The sequence below is a fragment of the Rhinopithecus roxellana genome, chromosome 4 (assembly GCF_007565055.1).
Source record: "Rhinopithecus roxellana isolate Shanxi Qingling chromosome 4, ASM756505v1, whole genome shotgun sequence".
In the NCBI taxonomy this organism is placed as follows: Eukaryota; Metazoa; Chordata; class Mammalia; order Primates; family Cercopithecidae; genus Rhinopithecus; species Rhinopithecus roxellana.
The window spans coordinates 50,821,007-50,841,253 of record NC_044552.1 but is presented as its reverse complement, the minus strand read 5'-3'; the positions used below and the strand labels follow the sequence as shown (position 1 = coordinate 50,841,253).

The following is a 20,247-nucleotide window of genomic DNA, read 5'->3' as shown; positions in this document are numbered from 1 at the left end:
TTTCCCATTATTCCAGTGTTTAGCACAATGCTTGGCATATGGTCAACGCTTGATAAATACTTGTCAAATGAATGTGCCAGATCAGTCGGTCTAAGACACATGCTGAGGAATAGTGGGGAACAGGCTGAGTAAAGTAGGATGGAGCCAGATTGTGAGGGGCCAGACAGAGGCTTTTCTCTTTTTTCTTTTCTCTTCTCTCTCTTCTCTTCTCTTCTCTTCTCTTCTCTTCTCTTCTCTTCTCTTCTCTCTCTTTTCCCTTCCCTTCCCCCTTCTCTCCTTTCCTTCCTTCCTTCCTTCCTTCCTTCCTTCCTCCTCCTTCCTTCCTCCTTCCTTCCTTCCTTCTTCTCTTCTTTCTTCTTCTCTTTTCTTTCTTTCTTTCTTTCTTCTTTCTTTCTTTCTTTCTTTCTTTCTTTCTTTCTTTCTAGGTATGGGGTCTCACCGTGTTGTGTAGGCTAATCTCAAACTCCTGGACTCAAAATATCCTCCTGCCTCGGCCTCTCAAAGGGCTGGAATTACAGGCATAAGCCACTGCACCCAGCTCAGACAGAGTGTTTTCTACCCAATTGGTTAGACCTGTGCTGTTCATACAGAAGCCACTAGCCCCACATGCAGCTACTGAGCACTTGAAATGTAGCTAAGGACTGAGGAATGGAATTTTACATTTTATTTAATTTTAATTAATTTACATGTTCTAACTTAGGTATGTGAATCTACTTTTTCAAGTATAATTTTATGAAATCCAAATACAGATCAAGTGTTTCTGGTGCAAATTTAGTGTCTGAATTGAGAAGTACTATAAATACACTGAAATTTGAGACCTTAGGGAAAAAAATGTAAAACATCTTGTAATTGTTTCTGTTAATTATATGTTGACATGGTAATAGTTTGGATATATTGGGTTAAGTACAATATATTTTTACATTACTTTTACTTATTCTAAGTGTATACCCAAAATAATTGAAAGCTGGGACTCAAATAAATACTGGTACAGTAATGTTCATGGTCACATTTTTCATAATAGCCCAAAGGTGGTAATACTCAAATGTCCGTTAACAGCTGAATAGATGTATTAGTCTGTTTTCACACTGCTATAAAGCACTGCCTGAGACTGAGTAATATGTAAAGGAAACAGGTTTAATCAACTCACAGTTCTGCATGACTGGGGAAGCCTCAGGATACTTACAATCATGGCAGAAGGCAAAGGAGAAGCAAGGCACGTCTCACATGGCAGCAAGAGAGAGAGAGAGCAAAGGAGGGGAAGTGCCACACTTTAAAACCACGAGATCTCATGAGAACTCACTATCATGAGAACAGCATGGGAGAAACTGCCCCTATGATACAATCACCTTCCATCAGGTCCCTCCCTTGACATGTGGGGGCTACAATTTGAGATGAGATTTGAGTGGAGACACAGAGCCAAACTATGTTATTCCACCCCTGACTCCTCCCAAATCTCATGTACTTTTCACATTTCAAAACCAATTATACCTCCCAACAGCCCTTCAAAGTCTTAACTCATTCCAGCATTAACTCAAAAGTTCAAGTCCAAAGACTCATCTGAGACAAGACAAGTCCCTTCTGCTTATGAGCCTGTGAAATGAAAAGCAAGTTAGTTACTTTCAAGGTACAATGGGGGTACAGGCGTCGGGTAAATGTTCCCATTCCAAATGGGAAAAAATTGGTAGAAACAAAGGGGCCACGGACCCCATACAAGTCTGAAACCCAGCAGGACATTCATTAAATCTTAAAGTTCCAAAATAATCTCTTTTGACTCCATGTCTTACATCCAGGGCATGCTGATGCAAGGGGTGGGCACCCAAGGCCTTGGGCAACTCCACTCCTGTGGCTCTGCAGGGTACAGCCCTCCTTCTGACTGCTTTTGTGGGCTGGCATTGAGTGCCTGTGGCTTTTCCAAGCACATGGTGCAGGCTACTTGTGGATCTACCATTCTGGGTTCTGGAGGGCGGTGGCCCTCTTCTCACAGCTCCACTAGGCAGTGCCCCAGTGGGAACTGTGTGTGGGGTCTCCAACCCCACATTTCCTTCCTACATTACCCTAGTAGAGGTTCTCCATGAGGGCTCTGCCCCTGCAACAGACTTCTGCCTAGACATTCAGGTATTTCCATATATCCCCTGAAATCTAGGTGGAGGCCCCTAAAGCTCAATTCTTAGCTTCTACATGCCAGCAGGCCCACCCAACTTCATATGGAAGCTGCCAAGTCTTGGGACTTGCATCCTCTGGAGCAATGGCCCAAGCTGTACCTTGGCCCCTTGTAGTGATGGCTAGAGCTGGAGTGGCTGGGATGCAGAGCACCAAGTCCTGAGGCTATACAGAGCAGCAGGGCCCTGGGCTTGGCCTATCAAACCATTCTTCCCTCCTAGGCCTCTGGGCCTGTGATGGGAGGGGCTGCTGCAAAGATCTCTAACATGCCCTGGACACATTTTCCCCATTCTCTTGGCTATTCACATTCAGCTGCTTGTTACTTATGCAAATTCTGCAGCTTGTTTGAATTTCTCCACAGAAAATGGGTTTTTCTATTCTACCACATGGTAAGGCTGAAAATTTCCAAACTTTTATGCTCTGCTTCCCTCTCTCTCTCTTTTTTTTTTATTTGAAATGGAATTTCACTCTTGTTGCCCAAGCTGGAGTGCAATGGCACAATTTTGGATCACTGCAACCTCCGCCTACCAGGTTCAGGCAATTCTCCTGCCTCAGCCTCCCAAGTAGCTGGGATTACAGGTGTGTGCCACCACACCTGGCTAATTTTTTGTATTTTTAGTAGAAACAGGGTTTCACCATGTTAACCAGGCTGGTCTCAAACTCCTGTCCTCAGGTAATCTGTCCACCTCGGCCTCCCAAAGTGCTGGGATTACAGGCATGAACCACTGTGCCTGGCCTCTGCCTCCCTTTTAAACATAAGTTTCAATTTCAGACAATCTCTTTGTGAATGTGTATGACTGAATGCTTTCAGAATCAGAAAGGTCACCTCTTGAATGCTTTGCTGCTTAAAAATTTCTCCTGCCAGATACCCTAAATCATCTCTCTCAAGTTCAAAGTTCCACAGATCTCTGGGGCAGGAGTAAAATTCTACCAGTCTCTTTACTAAAGCATAGCAAGAGTGATCTTTACTCTAGTTCCCAATCAGTTCATAATCTCCATCTGAGACCACCTCAGCCTGGGCTTCATTGTACATATCACTATCAGCATTTTGGTCAAAACCATTCAACAAGTCTCTAGAAAGCTTCAAGCTTTCCTTCATCTTCCTGTCTTCTGAGTCATCCAAACTGTCCCAACCTCTGACCATCGCCCAGTTCCAAAGTCACTTCCACATTTTGAGATATCTTTATAGCAGTACTCCACTTCTGATACAAATTTTCTGTATTAGTCTATTTTCTTTCTTTTTTCTTTTTTTTTTTGAGAGAGAGTCTTGCTCTGTCACCCAGGCTGGAGTGCAGTGGCGCAATCTCAGCTCACTGCAAGCTCCATCTCCCAGGTTAATGCCATTCTCCTGCCTCAGCCTCCCGAGTAGCTGGAAAATATAGGTGCCCACCACCACACCCGGCTAATTCTTTGTATTTTCAGTAGAGACAGGGTTTCACCATGTTAGTCAGGATGATCTTGATCTCCTGACCTTATGATCCACCCGCCCACCTCAGCCTCCCAAAGTGCTGGGATTACAGGAGTGAGCCACTGCGCCTGGCCTGTATTAGTCTATTTTCATACTGCTATAAAGAACTGCCTGAGACTGGGTAATTTATCAAGCAAAGAGGCTTAATTGATTCATAGTTCTGCATGGCTAGGGAGCCCTCATGAAACTTAAAATCATGGCAAAAGGTGAATAGGAAGCAAGGCACGTCTTACATGGCAGCAGGAGTGAGCAAGAGAGAGAGAGAGAGTGTGTGTGTAAAGGGGGGAAGTGCCACACTTTTAAACCATCAGATCTCGTGAGAACTTACTCACTATCACAAGAACAGCATGAGGGAACCACCCTCATGATCCAATCATCTCCTACCAAGTCCCTCCCTTGACACGTGGGGATTCGAGATGAGACTTGGGTAGAGACACAGAGTCAAACCATATCAGTGGATAAACAAAATGGGTAAATATACAATGGCATATTATTCAGCCTTAAAAAGGAATGAAATTCTGACAAATGTTGCAACATGATGAACCTTGAAAACATTAAGTGAAATAAGCCAGATGCAAAAGATTACGTATTGTGATTCCACTTATATGAAGAACCTAGATAAGCAAATTTGTGGAACCAGAAAGTATAGTGGTTACCAGGGGCTGGGGGGAGGAGGGAATGGGTAGTTATTGTTTAATGAGTATAGAATTTCTGTTGGGATGATGATAAAGTTCTGGAAATGAGTAATGATGACAGTTGTATAACATTGTGAATGTACTTAGTCCACCAAATTATACATTTTAAAATGGTTAAAATGGTAAATTTTATGTTATATACATTTCACCACAATGAACAAATTTTTTAATTCATTTATTTCTTTTTATTTTTAAAAACTATAGCCACTGCCAAGGTACAGCTCCAGCCATTGCTTCAGAGGGTGCAAAATTTAAATTACATATGTGGCTTTCCACCCTGGGCCTGACAGGTAGCAAGAAGAAGAAGGTCCATTCTACCATCAATGAGGTGGTGACCCAAGAACACATCATCGACACTCACAGGGGCACCTGGGGAGTGAACTTGAAAAAGTATGTGCTTCCAGAACTCAGAGAAATCTGGAAATTTGCCATGAAGGAGGTGAGAACTCCAGATGTGCCTATTAGTATCAGGCTCCACAAAGCTGTCTGGCCCAAAAGATTAAGGAATGTCCCATACCATATCCATATGCAGTTGTCCACAAAAAAGTAATGAGGATGAAGAATCACCAAATAAGCTCTGTATTTTGGTAGCTATGTACCTGTCACAACCTTTAAAAAATCTACAGACAGTCAATATGGATGAGAACTAACTGCTGATTGTCAAATAAAGTAGCACTGCAAAAATGAATAAATAAGTAATATGGCTCTTTCATTGTACTCTTTCTCTCTTTCTTTCCCTTCTTTTCTCTTTGTTTCCCTTCCTTCCTTCCTCGCTTTCCTTTTCTTTCTTTTCTTTTCTTTTTTCCTTTCTTCCTTCCTTCCTTCCTTCCTTCCTTCCTTCCTTCCTTCCTTCCTTCCTTCCTTCCTTCCTTCCTTCCTTCCTTCCTTCCTTCCTTCCTTCCTTCCTTCCTTCCTTCCTTCCTTCCTTCCTTTTTCCTTTTTCCCTCCCTCCATCCTTCCCTCCCTCTCTCCCTCTCTTTCTTTCTTTTCTTTCTTTCTTGACAGAGTCTCACTCTGTCACCCAGGCTGGAGTGCAATGGCACCATCTCAGCTCACTGCAACATGGTTCAAGTGATTTTTCTGTCTCAGCCTCCCAGGTAGTTGGAACTACAGGGGTGTGCCACCATGCTCCACTAATTTTTGTATTCTTTTGTAGAGACGGGGTTTTGCCATGTTGTCCAGGCTGGTCTTGAACTCCTGAGCTTAAGTGATTGGCTCGCCTCAGCCTCCCAAAGTGCTGGGATTATAGGTGTGAGCCACCACACCTGGCCTTCTCATTGTATTTCTATTGGTAGCACTGGGTTAGACAATGGGAAACGCTGGGAGAGGATGAGTAAATTTCTGTGATGAAGTTTTTCACTAATGTCTGTGGCACCAGGAAGGCTGCTTATAGGGAGGGCAAGAAGGCAGAAGATAATGATAAACCCAAGAATTTAGGGTTTCGTAAAATATGTCGTGTATGAAAACGCACATGCGGAAAAACCTGGTGGGAAGGGGAAACACGGTAGGATTTAATCTGGGAAGGGCTTTCCTTGTGGCTGCAATAAAAACCTTCTAGAGATAATGTTTTCTATGCTGTAATGGGATAACTTGGCAATAAGCCCAGTGTGATGTCCCTTATTTGTTGTGGGATCAAATGCATTAATATGTGTGAAAAGATTCTTTAATCTGAGCTGAGAGGTAGAGATAAAGTGTCAGGTACGGTTAATCACAAGTATGAGATTTCTTCAGTGTTTTCATGATGATTCATCCTGTCTGCTCTGGATTTTGCAGAGAAACCTTCGCTTTTGGGGGATTTTCTGCCAGTGACATATTTTCTATTTTATATAAAACTGTTTGAAGGATTATCCATTATGACTGCATGTTACCTCAACTCCTCCAAAACTGCACCATCAACTATGTTAAGAATGTTGCCCTTAGAGAATGATTATCTTTGTGTGTTCAACATTGTCCTGCTATTTGTGAGATTTTCAACTACCCAGAAGCCAGGCTAGTACTGACTCAAACTCAGAAATGTGCTCTGGGTCCAGGGACCAAAAGGCTGTGGGAGAAGGTGGATGGATAATGATTGGAGAAAAATTTGATTGTTCAACTTAGTCTGATGCTCAGGGAAACCAATGTGATACACGACCCAGGACTGTTACAGAGCTGATCTTGTGGGTTCTCAGAGGTTTCAACGACATTGGACCCTTGGCCCTAGCCCCTAAACATCCCTACAGTCCTCCACACAGTTGAGGAAACAGTCCAGTTCTTCAGGCCTGCCCAGATTAAGGATGGCTTATGGTCAGAATGACTTATGCCTCTTCAGAATTAAAATTTCGCTTGAGTGGGGTGAAACTGACTCTTGCTCTGGGAGTATCAGGGAAAACAAATGTTCACTGGAGAAAAATGAGAATATAAGTTTAACACTCTTCAAAATAATGCGGGGGTTTTCTCTGCCTAAATGAAATCAGGAGCATAGGAAGTGCTGAAAAGTTTGCACCAAATACTTTTTTATCTTGATTGATCTATCATTTATCTATTTAGATATTTACATTTATTACTGGTTTTGATTAATTTAGTGTAGCTTAGTTATTTTTAAAGATCCCAGGCCAGGTGTGGTGGCTCACGCCTGTAATTCCAGCATTTTGGAAGGCCAAGGTGAGTGGATCACTTGATGTCAGGAGTTCGAGACCAGCCTGACCAACATGGTGAAACCCCGTCTCTACTAAAAATACAAAATTAGCCGAGCATGGTGGTGCACACCTGTAATCCCAGCTACTTGAGAGGCTGAGGCAGGAAAATCACTTGAACTGGGAGGCAGAGGTTGCAGTGAGCCAAGATCATGCCATTGCACTCCAGTCTGGGGGACAAGAGCAAAACTCCACCTCAAAAAAAAAAAAAAAAAAAAAAAAATCCCTGTAAGGCCCAAGATTGTGTCCTGGCCTCACCACTCTAGTAATAATCAAAAATGCATTTCTGCACTCACGTCTTTATAGCATTGCTGCTGGTCTGCGATAAGGGATGTACACTTTTAAAACTATCTAAATTCCTACATACTATCCCTGGATAGTTCAATAGTGCCTTTGATGAGACTTTCTCTGTAGCTTCCACTGTGATGGCCTCATCATGGCGAGGACTTTGCATTATGTTCCTAGATATCACAGGTAATGGAGTTACTAGAGTAAATTATTCCTTTTTATTAGACTGAGAAGAAAGAGATTTCTGTGCTCCACTATGTCTAAGGCATTCTATGGCTATGTTTCTTCTTGACAAAGTAGGAGTTAGAGATGATTATCTACAAAAAAGGAGAAGGTCCATTTTGGCCTGAGTCTCTTAAGTAACTTAACCTGATAATGATTCTAGCATCTACCATCCACTTTAATGAGAAATATGAGAATTACACAGTTTCCCAGGGAAATGAATGAGGCATGGGGAAGAGGTGCTCACCCCTTAAATGCTTTAATTGTCTGAAAATGACTGTTACGATTTGGCTTCTGCTAGCCACGGTGGCGTTCACCTGTGATCCCAGCTGCTTGAGAGGCAGAGGTTGGAGGATCCCTTGAACCCAGGACTTTGAGGCCAGCCTGGGCAACGTAGTGAGATCCTGTCTCAAAAAAAAAAAAATAGACGTGGCTGGGCACAGTGGCTCACGCCTGTAATCCTGGCACTTTGGGAGGATGAGGTGGGCGGATCACGAGGTCAGCAGTTGGAGACCAGCCTGGACAACATGGTGAAACCCTGTCTCTACTGAAAATACAAAAATTAGCCAGGTGTGCTGGCAGGTGCCTGTAATCCCAGCTACTCGGGAGGCTGAGGCAGGAGAATCGCTTGAATCCGGGAGGTGGAGGTTGCAGTGAGCTGAGACCACGCCATTGTACTCCAGCCTACGTGACAGAGCAAGACTCTGTCTCCAAAAAAAAAAAAAAACTTTGCCTGCCAGCAGACTATTACTAGTCACTATTTTATAGGTTAGCAAGCTTCTTGATTCATTTTTTTTCCCATGTGATGCTACAGAATGCATTTCACCTAAAGGTGTTAAGGGATTAAAAGGTACCTAAACCTTTAATCTAGGAATACCTATTTTTCAATAGGTGTCAAAGCTCTTTAATCTTTTGGATGGTTCTAGGGGAGCCACAGCAGTATTTTATGTATGTGGCCATAATGTCTGACCCTAAATTGTCATCGTGTAACATTTCTGGGTTCTAAACCTGTGGTAGCAGTTGCTATAGTTGTTGGTTTGTTTTTTTCTGACAGAATTAAATTATGATTCTGAATTTATGAAATTATGAGTCCCACCTCCTTGTCTATTGAACAATATAAGGTATTTTCATAAAGCCAAGTATTAATATTTACTCACTAACATAAAATGAATTATAGGAGGGGCAGAAACCACACTATTGGCTGTTTCTTTTTCTAAAGTGTGCATAAAATCCCACATGCACCTACTGCTTGTTCTGAATGAATACAGATTTCAAAATCATCTAAGCAACATTATAGCATTTAGCTCTCAAAATAAAAGGAAGGCAATTGAGTCTCAGTATTCTAGATGAATAGCTCAAACTGTTTTAAAAAATATATCCCATACATTTCTTATCTACTTGAATGTACATCTTTTCCATGGTTGTGTAATTTTGTTTCTGCTTTTTTAACTTAATAGTTAATTATAATATTTTTCCCTGTTGCTACATTATCTTTTAAAAATGTCCATTAAATAATCATACTACAGCCGTTGCTTTAACCATTGGTGTTCAATTCAAATTTCTTGGCCTTGAACCAAACCTACTGAATCAAAAATACTGAGAGTAGACTCAAGAACCTCCATTAAATAAATTCTTCTGTTTTATCAGAGGTAAAGCCTGAGATTCAAAGATAGGAGTGGCCTTAGGAGTGCCTGTACTGCTGAATAGGAAAGTCATCATTTCCCCCATTGTAAATAATATTGCAATGAATATTGTTGTGAACATATCTTCTTCCTTCTTTGAATAATGTCCTTTTTTTGGGCTATGTCATATTTCTTCCTAAATTGGAAGAACCAAAAGTATGCAGAATTTTAATCTGCTTTCCTGACTTTCTTATATTCTTTTCCCTGATTAATTTATCAACAAATATCTTCAACAATGGTAAACCTGATTTGAGCTAAATTTTAAATTGTAAATATGAGACAGTCAATAGTTTAAATTTGACAAAGTTAACAGAAAAGATCAAATTCTTCCACACTCTGCCTAGCAGACTAACCAGAATGGGGAAGAAGGCAGCGAAGGTGCGGTGGATCTGCAGCCACTAGTGAGGAACTGGTAAGTGGTCGTACTGTAGCATTAACTAATGTTCGTGAATGTTCTTTATACTTAGAGAGCCACTTCACATTCATTACCTGATGAGGTTCTCCCCACTCTGTCAGTAAGTATGATTATTCCCATTGTATTTATGAGGAAACCAAGGCTCAAGATTGCTCAACAATTTGCCCTGAACAACTAGTAATTGTTTGAATGTGGAAGATTTTCTGCCTTGCATCATACTCAAGTACCTATTTATTGGGGATGCCCTTTTCTTAATATAATATCCAGAGAACTTTTCTTCTTTATATCTAATTTTACTGCTGTTTTAAAAATTAGGCAATTACAGTTCCATCAACTCAATTCAAAACCCAGATAAATAAGCAATATTTAATTGCAAGATACTCCAGGGAATACAAAAATGAGAGGGCACAGCCCTGGGCTTTTGGAAATTTTGATCTGGGAAATGAAAACAGCATGTTTAAAATAAGACAGAACCAAGGACTATACAGGATTTTCTAATTTCTTCCTTTACAGTTGAGGAAACAGGTCTGGCATCAAGGATTCCCCACTTGAGGATTACCGCAGATAATCCTTCGGTGCTGGTCTCCTGCTCTGGGCTGCAAGCTCCTCTAGGGCAGGGCATGGCTTCCTTATGCCCATTGCTACACCCTGGTGTTTGTGCATGGGCAGGTACAGAGTGGGCACACATTTGATGCATCTTCACCTTAATTTCTTCCAAATGGAATATGCCTCATGATATTTTTCTTTATGCAACAGGTATTTACTTAGTTTCCATTATGTGGCATGCACTTTACCACTTGGGAGATCAGGGAACAAAACAGAAAATACTCCCTGCTCTTCCAAAGTCAAAAGGTATAATCAATCTTTTGCCTTGCAGGAGTTTGATACCTATATGGTACACTACATCATAGGGGTAATGGTCAGAGTGTCTCTGCTTCTAGCTTTAGTTCTATACACTTAGTGCTAAAGAGGCACATGACTTCTAACAGCTGAAGAAGTTTCAGAAATATCTCCTTTACCTCCTTCTCTTAATCTCAACTCTACATAATCTGAGGTTCCTGTAAAATTTTTGAAATTTTAGGAAGCTGTCAAGGCAAAGACATAGAGTGGTGAAAGTGTGTAAAATGTTTGGAGCTGGTAAATGAACCATGTGGCCAGAATGTAGGGCTCATAGAGCCTTTAGTTGGAGGTGAGTTAGCTCGACACCACAGTAGAGGGCCTTGGGAGAAGCCATTTAGATTTTGGGTAACTGAGAGTGTTTTGAGGTTTTTGATAAAGGAAACAAATACGAACTTACCTGTGTTTAGGAAGGTTACTGTGGCAGGGGTGAGAAGGATGCACCAGGTGGGGCAAGACAAATTAGGAGGGTTTTACACAAGCGTGTTATGAGATAATGGAGTTATAGCAAAACAGTAGGAAGGAGAGGAGGGATGAGAGACTGCAGAAGTGGAAACAACATGAGTTCATGATGGCTGATGGGCTAGAGGAGAGAATTCTTGAAGGTGATAGAGAAGTTGTTGATGACAGGTTGTTGGTGACATCAATCATTAAAAATGTAAGGCAACGAGGAGGTCTTTGATTGATGAATGTGAGTGATACTATAAATGCAATTTAGATATTTTATACCATCTATCTAGGACAGCATAATTTATATCATTTATATCAAGTAGTTCAATTCAACTCGACACATATTTCTGCTGTCCTTACTATCAGGCCTCTGAGCCCAAGCCAAGCCATCACATGCCCTGTGACTTGCAAGTATACACCCAGATGGCCTGAAGTAACTGAAGAATCACAAAAGAAGTGAAAATGCCCTGCCCCGCCTTAACCGATGACATTCCACCACAAAAGAAGTGAAAGTGGCTGGTCCTTGCCTTAAGTGATGACATTACCTTGTGAAATTCCCTTTCCTGGCTCATCCTGGCTCAAAAAGCTCCCCCACTGAGCACCTGTGACCCCCCACTCCTGCCCGCCAGAGAACAACCCCCCTTTGACTGTAATTTTCCTTTACCTACCCAAATCCTACAAAACGGCCCCACCCTTATCTCCCTTCGCTGACTCTCTTTTCGGACTCAGCCCGCCTGCATGCAGGTGATTAAAAAGCTTTATTGCTCACACAAAGCCTGTTTGGTGGTCTCTTCACACAGATGCACATGACACCACCTGCTAAGTGGTAGAAATGATATAAGCATGAGAAGAGAAATCCTGCTGTAAATGGCCTTCAGTATAATGAAGGAAGTAAATATAAGCATGAACAATAACAAAAGGTAAAACACTGTATGATATATTATGAGAGGTATAAGATCCATTAAGACCTAAAGAAGGAAAAGAATATACTTATTTAGGGGCAAGCTGTAATGTTTAGAACAGGATAAGATGGAAAATACATTTTTTAAAATTGAAAAGCAATATTTTCCATAAACACATATAATAGATATTTTTCAAAAAATATCTATTAAAATATCAAATTCAGAGAGATCAAATAAAAATGGACTCAGTGTGCAACCAAATGTAATGGATATACTGTGATAATCTTAGTGAATTCCTTCTTAGGGGATGGTACAAGATGTGCAAGTTAAAATCTATGCCTATAAACCGCTAAGAAAAAGAGATTAGCAAAGATGATTTGAGATATTTTAACTTACTGTAGATTATCGTTATAGACTCGAGCTCTCACACTTTGGCAATCTGTTGACTGTATGCCTGAACACTTTGAAATACCACAGCCTAGGATTTTGATGGGCTGGTCAGTTCCCAGGCAACTTGGCTAATAAGAGCAGCTTCTGTGGCACTGCAGTAGACCTTGTAAGCATAAGCAGCTGGGCAAACCTCTTTGTGAGATTGTGAAACTCATGGGTTTTTCAGCACTACTTTCCTGAGTTGATTTGATAAAAACTGTTCTTCCAAACCATCAGTAGTAAGTTCTTTTAGTTAAGTGATAAATCGTAGCCAAATTGTACTGCAAACTGGTGGATGTCTAACTTCTTCAGCATGCATAGATGTCTCTGAAAATTCATGTTTGGTTGAGTCCAGTATAGCATAATTTATTTTTCCTTAAAATTTCCAACCATTGCCTCAAAAGAGACAAACACTTTGGTCTGAGCATCAAATATCATATACGCCCCTGCTTTTTCTGACCGGGAAAATGTTTCAATCCGTGTGTCCTTCACTTCTCCTCATTCATTTTTGTAAGTTTGCCCTTTTCTTTGCATAAGTAGTTGCTTCCTGTCTTCCAGCTGGGCAAAAATTTCTAGTATCAAAAGTTAGGAGTATTGTGCATGATTATATTGGCTCTTTTGCTTTGTTGTAAACAATACACTTAGTTTTATCATACTATTTGTGAGGTTTCATTGAATAATTGTGAGGCTGGTTTTCAAAGGCACATTGATTATTGACTGCAGACTGAGATAGATAGGAGGTTCAGTTCTGTGTCCTTTTAACAGAGTTGACAAATCACTTTCTATTTGAGTGATATCTGACCACCAAACAGGAACACCTTGTACTCTTTTGCCTTTTGTCACAGGATTAGGAGGGCAATTGGAACCACCAGCCAAAGCAGACGTCTCAACATCTCTTAGCCTTTGCCCCATTCCAGACGGGATGCTAGAGGTAGCCTCAGCTAAGAATTATTATCTGGTCTCCTTAGCAGGGAGTGTTGATTTTAAGTATCTTGGTTTTTTTTTTTGGAGGCAGAGTTTTGCTCTGACACCCAGACAGGAGTGAAGTGGTGTGATCTTGGCTCACAGCAACCTCTGACTCCTGGGTTCAAGAGGTTCTTATTCTGAAGCCTCCTGAGTAGCTGGGACAACAGGCATGTGTCACCACACCTAGAAATTTTAAGTATACCTTAAAGTATGCTCTGATTCCAGATGTTTGCACTGAGAGTCTGTTTAGATTTTTAGAAAACCTATTTTTTGGCTGGGCGCGGTGGCTCAAGCCTGTAATCCCAGCACTTTGGGAGGCCGAGACGGGCGGATCACGAGGTCAGGAGATCCAGACCATCCTGGCTAACACGGTGAAACCCCGTCTCTACTAAAAAATACAAAAAACTAGCCGGGCGAGGTGGCGGGCGCTTGTAGTCCCAGCTACTTGGGAGGCTGAGGCAGGAGAATGGCATAAACCCGGGAGGCGGAGCTTGCAATGAGCTGAGATCCGGCCACTGCACTCCAGCCTGGGCAACAGAGCGAGACTCTGTCTCAAAAAAAAAAAAAAAAAAAAAAAAGAAAACCTATTTTTTTGTGTGTCTCTGTTTTATGAAAGTAATATAGTTTGTAGAAAATTCGAAAATACAAAAGTTTGAAGAAAATAACCCATCATATCACAACTCACTGTTAATGTTTTATTTTATTGCCATCTTGTCTTTGTTTATAAAACACAATTTATAGATTTATCTTAGTTATTATGCATATATAAACATTATATATGTATATTCCTAGTTTTTTACTTTAATTTTGCTAGCAAATTTTGTGTGCTTTATGTTTGAACAACAAATCATTTTGCACTCTAGTAACCTCTGGACTTGTCTTTTTTCTGTCTGTTACACATTTACTTGACAACAAGAATCCTTGTGTCAGGTCAGCCTAGGACCTTTGGCCACATTTCATTTATACAGCAAATGCCCAGGACGGGGGATTATACCATGTTTCCAATATGCACTAGGTTAGAATATCCTAGGACATATGTTTTCATTTGAATAGCCTAACATATAATCTGATCACTCTTATGCAAGATAGGATAGAAAGTAGCAATTCTAGTTTGCGCCAGGGACTGTGAGTTTCTTAAAAGACCTGAACCTGATATGGGGCCATTCCATTAAAGATACTCATAGAATGGTCTATATGCAGTCCTTAAACATGATTTTCAGAGAATTTATGATCATTTGGTCAAATGCTCAGAATCCCCAGTTGATGTGGCTGTATTTATACAAACTGATGACCTGATGGTCTCTAGGGCTCATGGTTGGCTGCAGTTATGGGTGGAGACTAGTTCATTCAGGAAGCTAGAAATTAGGAGGGAGAATCAGAGACTAGTATTCAGGGAGCTAGAAATTAGGAGAGAGAATCAGCCACCATCTCCTCCACATTCTTTCCTTTTTTGGAACTTTGCTCATGTCTGCATCAGTGGAACCTAGACCTGGAATCTCAATTATGTGATTTTGTTTCTAGAAACCATAAGTCAGTGGGCACTAGAGTAAGTTCTTATCAGGCTAAGCTGGAAAGAGATAAATAACATTTCTGAACCTCACTGATTTAAGTGGAATTCACTAGAATTCCAAGGTCTCTCAGTAATTAAAGACAACTCTGAAAATTCAGAGACAATTCCATTTTTGTCTCAGTCCCTTAAAGAACAGTCGGATTAGCAGAAACTGACTGTGATGTCAGCTACCACTATTGCCAACTTCATACCTCATGTCAATTAAATTACCAGTTACAGGCATTATGTACTTTCACAATTTGTAAGACATTTCATGTTTCAATGATTTTTGTCTGACTGTATAGTCTTGGATTAAAGACTTCTGACAGAGGAAGACACTGTAATAGAGCACAGCAGATAGACACCCGTGTGCTGCATACTTTCAGTCATCAGTCAGTTTCTCCACAACAGCAATCTTGGACCATAGTCATGATGATGTAATGGAGTTGCCCAGGTCGCGCATCATCACCAGCATGCTACTTGGTTCATCGACCAGCCCATCTGCTTCAAAGGGAGGCTGGAAAAGACTCATCCCACGGGAAAAATGTTTATTCTTTCAGATGAAGAAGGAAAAAATGGAATCATACTATTGTGAGGTTTCACTGAATAATTGTGAGGCTGGTTTCCAAAGGCACATTGATTATTGACTGCAGATTGAGATAGATCAGGAGGTTCAGTTCTGTGTCCTGAATGTCTAACTTCATTAGCCATTAATGGAGCCCCTTCGTGAAGAAATCTCTGGAATCTTGGAAGTGTTGGAAGAGTAACAGCCAAGTCAACCATCATGTGTGCATCTTATGTCCAGTTTAAAGAAGCTAGCCATCCTTTTGGTCTTGGACTTTACAATGAAGCTGTGAAAGTTATCCATGAATTCCCTCAATTTTATCCTTTAGGGATTGTGCAACATGATTCGATCTTGATGAATTTTCATATGATTGCAAATGAGCTACATTAAATACTATTAGAGGAGACCTTTCTTGTTTGAGGGAGACATTTCTATGCTTTCTCATATTCAATTTGCTTTTTTTTTTTTTTTTGAGACAGAGTCTCATTCTGTTGCCCAGGCTGGAGTACAGTGGCACAATCTTGGCTCACTCTGACCTCCACCTCCTGGGTTCAAGCTATTCCCATGCCTCAGCCTCCCAAGTAGCTGGAATTACAGGCACCTGCCACTATGTCCGGCTACTTTTTGTATTTTTATTAGAGACAGGGTTTCGCCATGTTGGCCAGGCTGGTTTCGAACTCTTGGCTTCAAGCGATCCGCCCACCTTGGCCTCCCAAAGGGCTGGGATTACAGGTATAAGCCACTGCACCTGGTCAATTTGCTCTTTTTAAAATTTTATTTGTCTAGCTTTAGATATTCCAATCTAGAGGTTTTGGCTGAACTGATATATTGACAGTTCTCACCTAAGTCCCATTATAAAGAATTGCTTCTACAATATATGGTCAGATTAGATGCAAGAATAAAGCAGTTGTCTGAGTTTAGGTTTCTATTTTATTAATAAAAACTAAAAGAGTACACACTAAAAATCCAGCATAGTAAATATCAACATTCTCTAAATTTATAAACTTGAAAAGTCAGAACCTTTTAGTGAAGTCATGATGCACTACTCAAGATATTGTTAACGCAGGTGGGTCAGAGTATGAGGGCATTTTCAGTTTAGGAGCAGCTATAGCATAGGGACTTCAGAGCCCTTTACCTTAACTTTAGAAGGTCTAAGAGAAGAGTGGCGATAATAAACAGTAATCATAGCTAAACTGATTAAACATGTCCAACATACTGGGTACGGTGTTGACCACTTTAACGTGTTGTCTTCTTTCGTCTTCATCACAACCTTACAAGGTAGTTAGAGTGATAATTCCCATTTTGTAGAACACAGAGAGGTTAGTGGCTTCTCCAAGGTTATGGAGCTATTAATGCCAGAGCCAAAACTTGAACTCAGGTCTGCTCAAATACAAACACATACTCTACAAATACATGCCCTCAAACTGTAAGCTTTGTGCATTTCTTGTTGGTGATTAGCCTTTACATCTTGGCAAATCAAAGGCGAGGTCATTTTACCATGCTCGGATTCATTGACATTCTCATAAAGCAACACAAGTCAAAATTTAAAGTAGAGGGTATGATCCTTCTTCTGCTATTATTCTTGTTTTCTTTTCTTTTTCTTTTTCTTTCTTTCTTTTTTTTTTTTTTTTGAGACGGAGTCTTGCTCTGTCGCCCGGGCTGGAGTGCAGTGGCCGGATCTCAGCTCACTGCAAGCTCCGCCTCCTGGGTTTACTCCATTCTCCTGCCTCAGCCTCCCGAGTAGCTGGGACTACAGGCGCCAGCCACCTCGCCCGGCTAGCTTTTTTTTTGTATTTTTCAGTAGAGACGGGGTTTCACCGTGTTAGCCAGAATGGTCTCAAACTCCTGACCTCGTGATCCGCCCATCTCGGCCTCCCAAAGTGCTGGGATTACAGGCTTGAGCCACCGCGCCCGGCCCTTTTCTTTTCAATTCAGGGGTTCTGTAGGCACAAAAGCACAAAATGATGTATCTTTTAGTCCCAGGGTGTGCATGTTTTTCTGATCATTTAAATAATTTTAAAACACTACAGACAAATCTCACTTATGCTTAGATCCTGAATAAAATATTAGCAAATAGAATAAAGGACTACATTAAAATGGGATTTGAAATATTGGTAAATGGAATCCAGCAGAACATTTCAGCAAAGCAAGTTTTTTGTAGAAATGCAAAAATAGCTTTAAAATGGGATTAATAGTATATAGTCAGTCAAACAAATAGAATTAAAAGCCTACTTTCATCCTAATAAATGGTTAAAAGGTATTTGACAAAATTCAACATCCATTTTTTAAAAAGTTCTCATAGTAAAAGAGGCCTGGATTAATATTCTTCACTTGATAAAAAATATGTATATTTCAAAGCAAATACTAGTATCCCTTTATTTTTTATTTATTTTTTTATTTTTTGAGACAGAGTTTCATTCTTTTGCCCAGGCTGGAGTACAGTGGTGCAATGTCAGCTCACCATAACCTCTGCCTCTCGGGTTCAAGCATTTCTCTTGCCTCAGCCTCTTGAGTAGCTGGTATTACAGGCGTGCACCATCAGACCTTAGACCTTCCTAATTTTTGTATTTTTAGTAGAGACGGGGTTTCACCATGTTGGCCAGGCTGGTCTCAAACTCCTGACCTCAAGTGATCCTCCCGCCTGGCCTCCTAAAGTGTTGGGATTACAGGTGTGAGTCATTGTGCCAGGCCTTAGTATCACATTTAATAATGAAACACTGCCAGGTGAACGCCTATAAACCCAGCCCTTTGGGAGGCCAAGTCGGGCAGATCACCTGAGGTCGGGAGTTTGAGACCAGCCTGACCATATGGAGAAACCCTGTCTCTACTAAAAATACAAAATTAGCCGGGCATGGTGGTGCATGCCTGTAATCACAGTTCCTCAGGAGGCTGAGGCAGGAGAATTGCTTGAACCTGGGAGGTGGAGGTTGCGGTGAGCTGAGATTGAATCATTGTACTCCAGCATGGGAAACAAGAGCAAAACTCCATCTCTAATAATAGTAATAATAATAATAATGATAATAATGAAACACAATAACACTAGTTTTTTTCCTATAAAAATTAAGCAAGAAAGACAAAGATATGTATTATTGTACTGTACAGAGAGCACAGTTCTCAATATAGTATTCAAATTTCTTAGATTCAGAGCTTAGCAAAGTGCCTGGCACACAATAGAAACTCAATTTATTTGTTAAATGAATTAGTGACATTGAAACAAGAAGTATAAATTCTGGAATAGAGGAGGTGAAATTATTATTTGCAGATAGTACAGTTTTGTTTCAATAGAATTAATTTAAAAATGACTAGAAATAATAGGAACATTCAGAATAGTAGCTAGGTTCAAAATTAATATACCACCACCTACTCCACCTTTGTGGCCTCCTGGGCCACCTATGGGTCCTCCTCCTGGACCACTGAGACCATCTGGAATGCCAGGCCTCTGAGGGCTTTTACTCCAACATTTACCTGCAGGACCACCACTAGGCTGACTCCCTGGCCCTCTCCCAGGCCCACCTCCAAGTCTTCCTCCTGGGAACCCCCACCAAAGCGACCTCCCCCTGCATCTTCAGGTATCCCTCTTTCTCATCCTGGAATGATGATCTTGGATGCCTCCACATAGACTTGCCCCCATCCATCCCTGGCTTTTCCCACCAGCTCCCTTGCCAAACCCTGCGATTTTCAGTGCCCCACCCAACTTGATTCGGCAACCCAAGGTGGATGATATGAGTGCAGCCACCATTGAGAAGAAAGCCACGACAACCATCAGTGCCAAGCCACAGATCACTGCTAATTCCAAGACAGAGGTTACTTGATTTGTGCCCGCTGCACTGAGAGTAGATCAGGAGATTGAAGGGGTTACTGCCACTCCTCCAAGAAAAGTTAGTGGATGATTCTGCTGTGCCTCTTGCCAAAGCAGCTCTCAAATCTGGTCCTTCTAATTCCTGTCTCAGTTTAGACCAAGGATGATGTTTATGGGGCTTTCATGAAAGCTGGAAGGGTTACTGTGACACCTTATTTCAGTTCAGGGCTCTCCTAAAGTTTAGCTTTGTTCAAAGTTTACTGCATATAAGAGAGGGTGTCTCATTCAGAATAGATTGGCTATTGAAACAGTGCTGCCACATCCATTCCCTTTCATACCACCATTTTCATCCTGTTTCTTCCCTTTTTCCAGTTATTTGGAGATTTGTGATTGAGGATCTCAGTTACTTATTTGTTTTGACTCTCTTCTTCTGTGCTGTGGGCTCTGGAGCAGAGATTTCTGAAAAACAAGTTTATTTTAACTTGACTTTTGTTTTTGAGTTATTTTTGATATTTTCCTGTAAATATTTTGTAATATTCTACTTGTAGTGAAATGGATCACAATGTCATTTTCTGATACAAACCTGGATCTGTGGGAAGAAAACGTACAGTTCTCTGATTAAAATTATTTCCCAAGCACAGCCTGAGGCAAGAACAAAGTGCCGATACTTTCTTTGGGCTAAACTTGGAGTGTTTTATGGGAAAAATAAATAAATGTCCCAAATCAAGAAAAAAAGAAGATGGCCAAATAGGAACAGCTCTGGTCTGCAGCTCCCAGCGTGATTGACGCAGAAGATGGGTGATTTCTGCATTTCCAACTGAGGTACCTGGTTCATCTCATTGGGACTGGTCAGACAGTGGGTACAGCCCACAGAGGGTGAGCTAAAGCAGGGCAGGGCATTGCCTCACCTGGGAAGCACAAGGGGTCAGGGGATTTCCCTTTCCTAGCCAAGGGAAGCTGTGACAGACTGTACCAGGAAAATCAAGACACTGCCACCTAAATACTGCACTTTTCCAATAGTCTTTGCAAACGGCACACCGGGAGATTATATCCCATGCTGAGCTCAGTGGGTCCCATGCCCACAGAGC

The 20,247-nt window shown here is 41.2% G+C and overlaps 2 pseudogenes; both read left to right on the top strand.

Annotated features, from left to right (window-relative positions):
- The first annotated feature begins 4,585 nt into the window (after positions 1–4,585).
- Positions 4,586–15,750, top strand: LOC104663210 (annotated as a pseudogene).
- A 1,108-nt stretch (positions 15,751–16,858) lies between these two features.
- On the top strand, positions 16,859–19,396 carry LOC104663201 (annotated as a pseudogene).
- Positions 19,397–20,247: the final 851 nt, after the last annotated feature.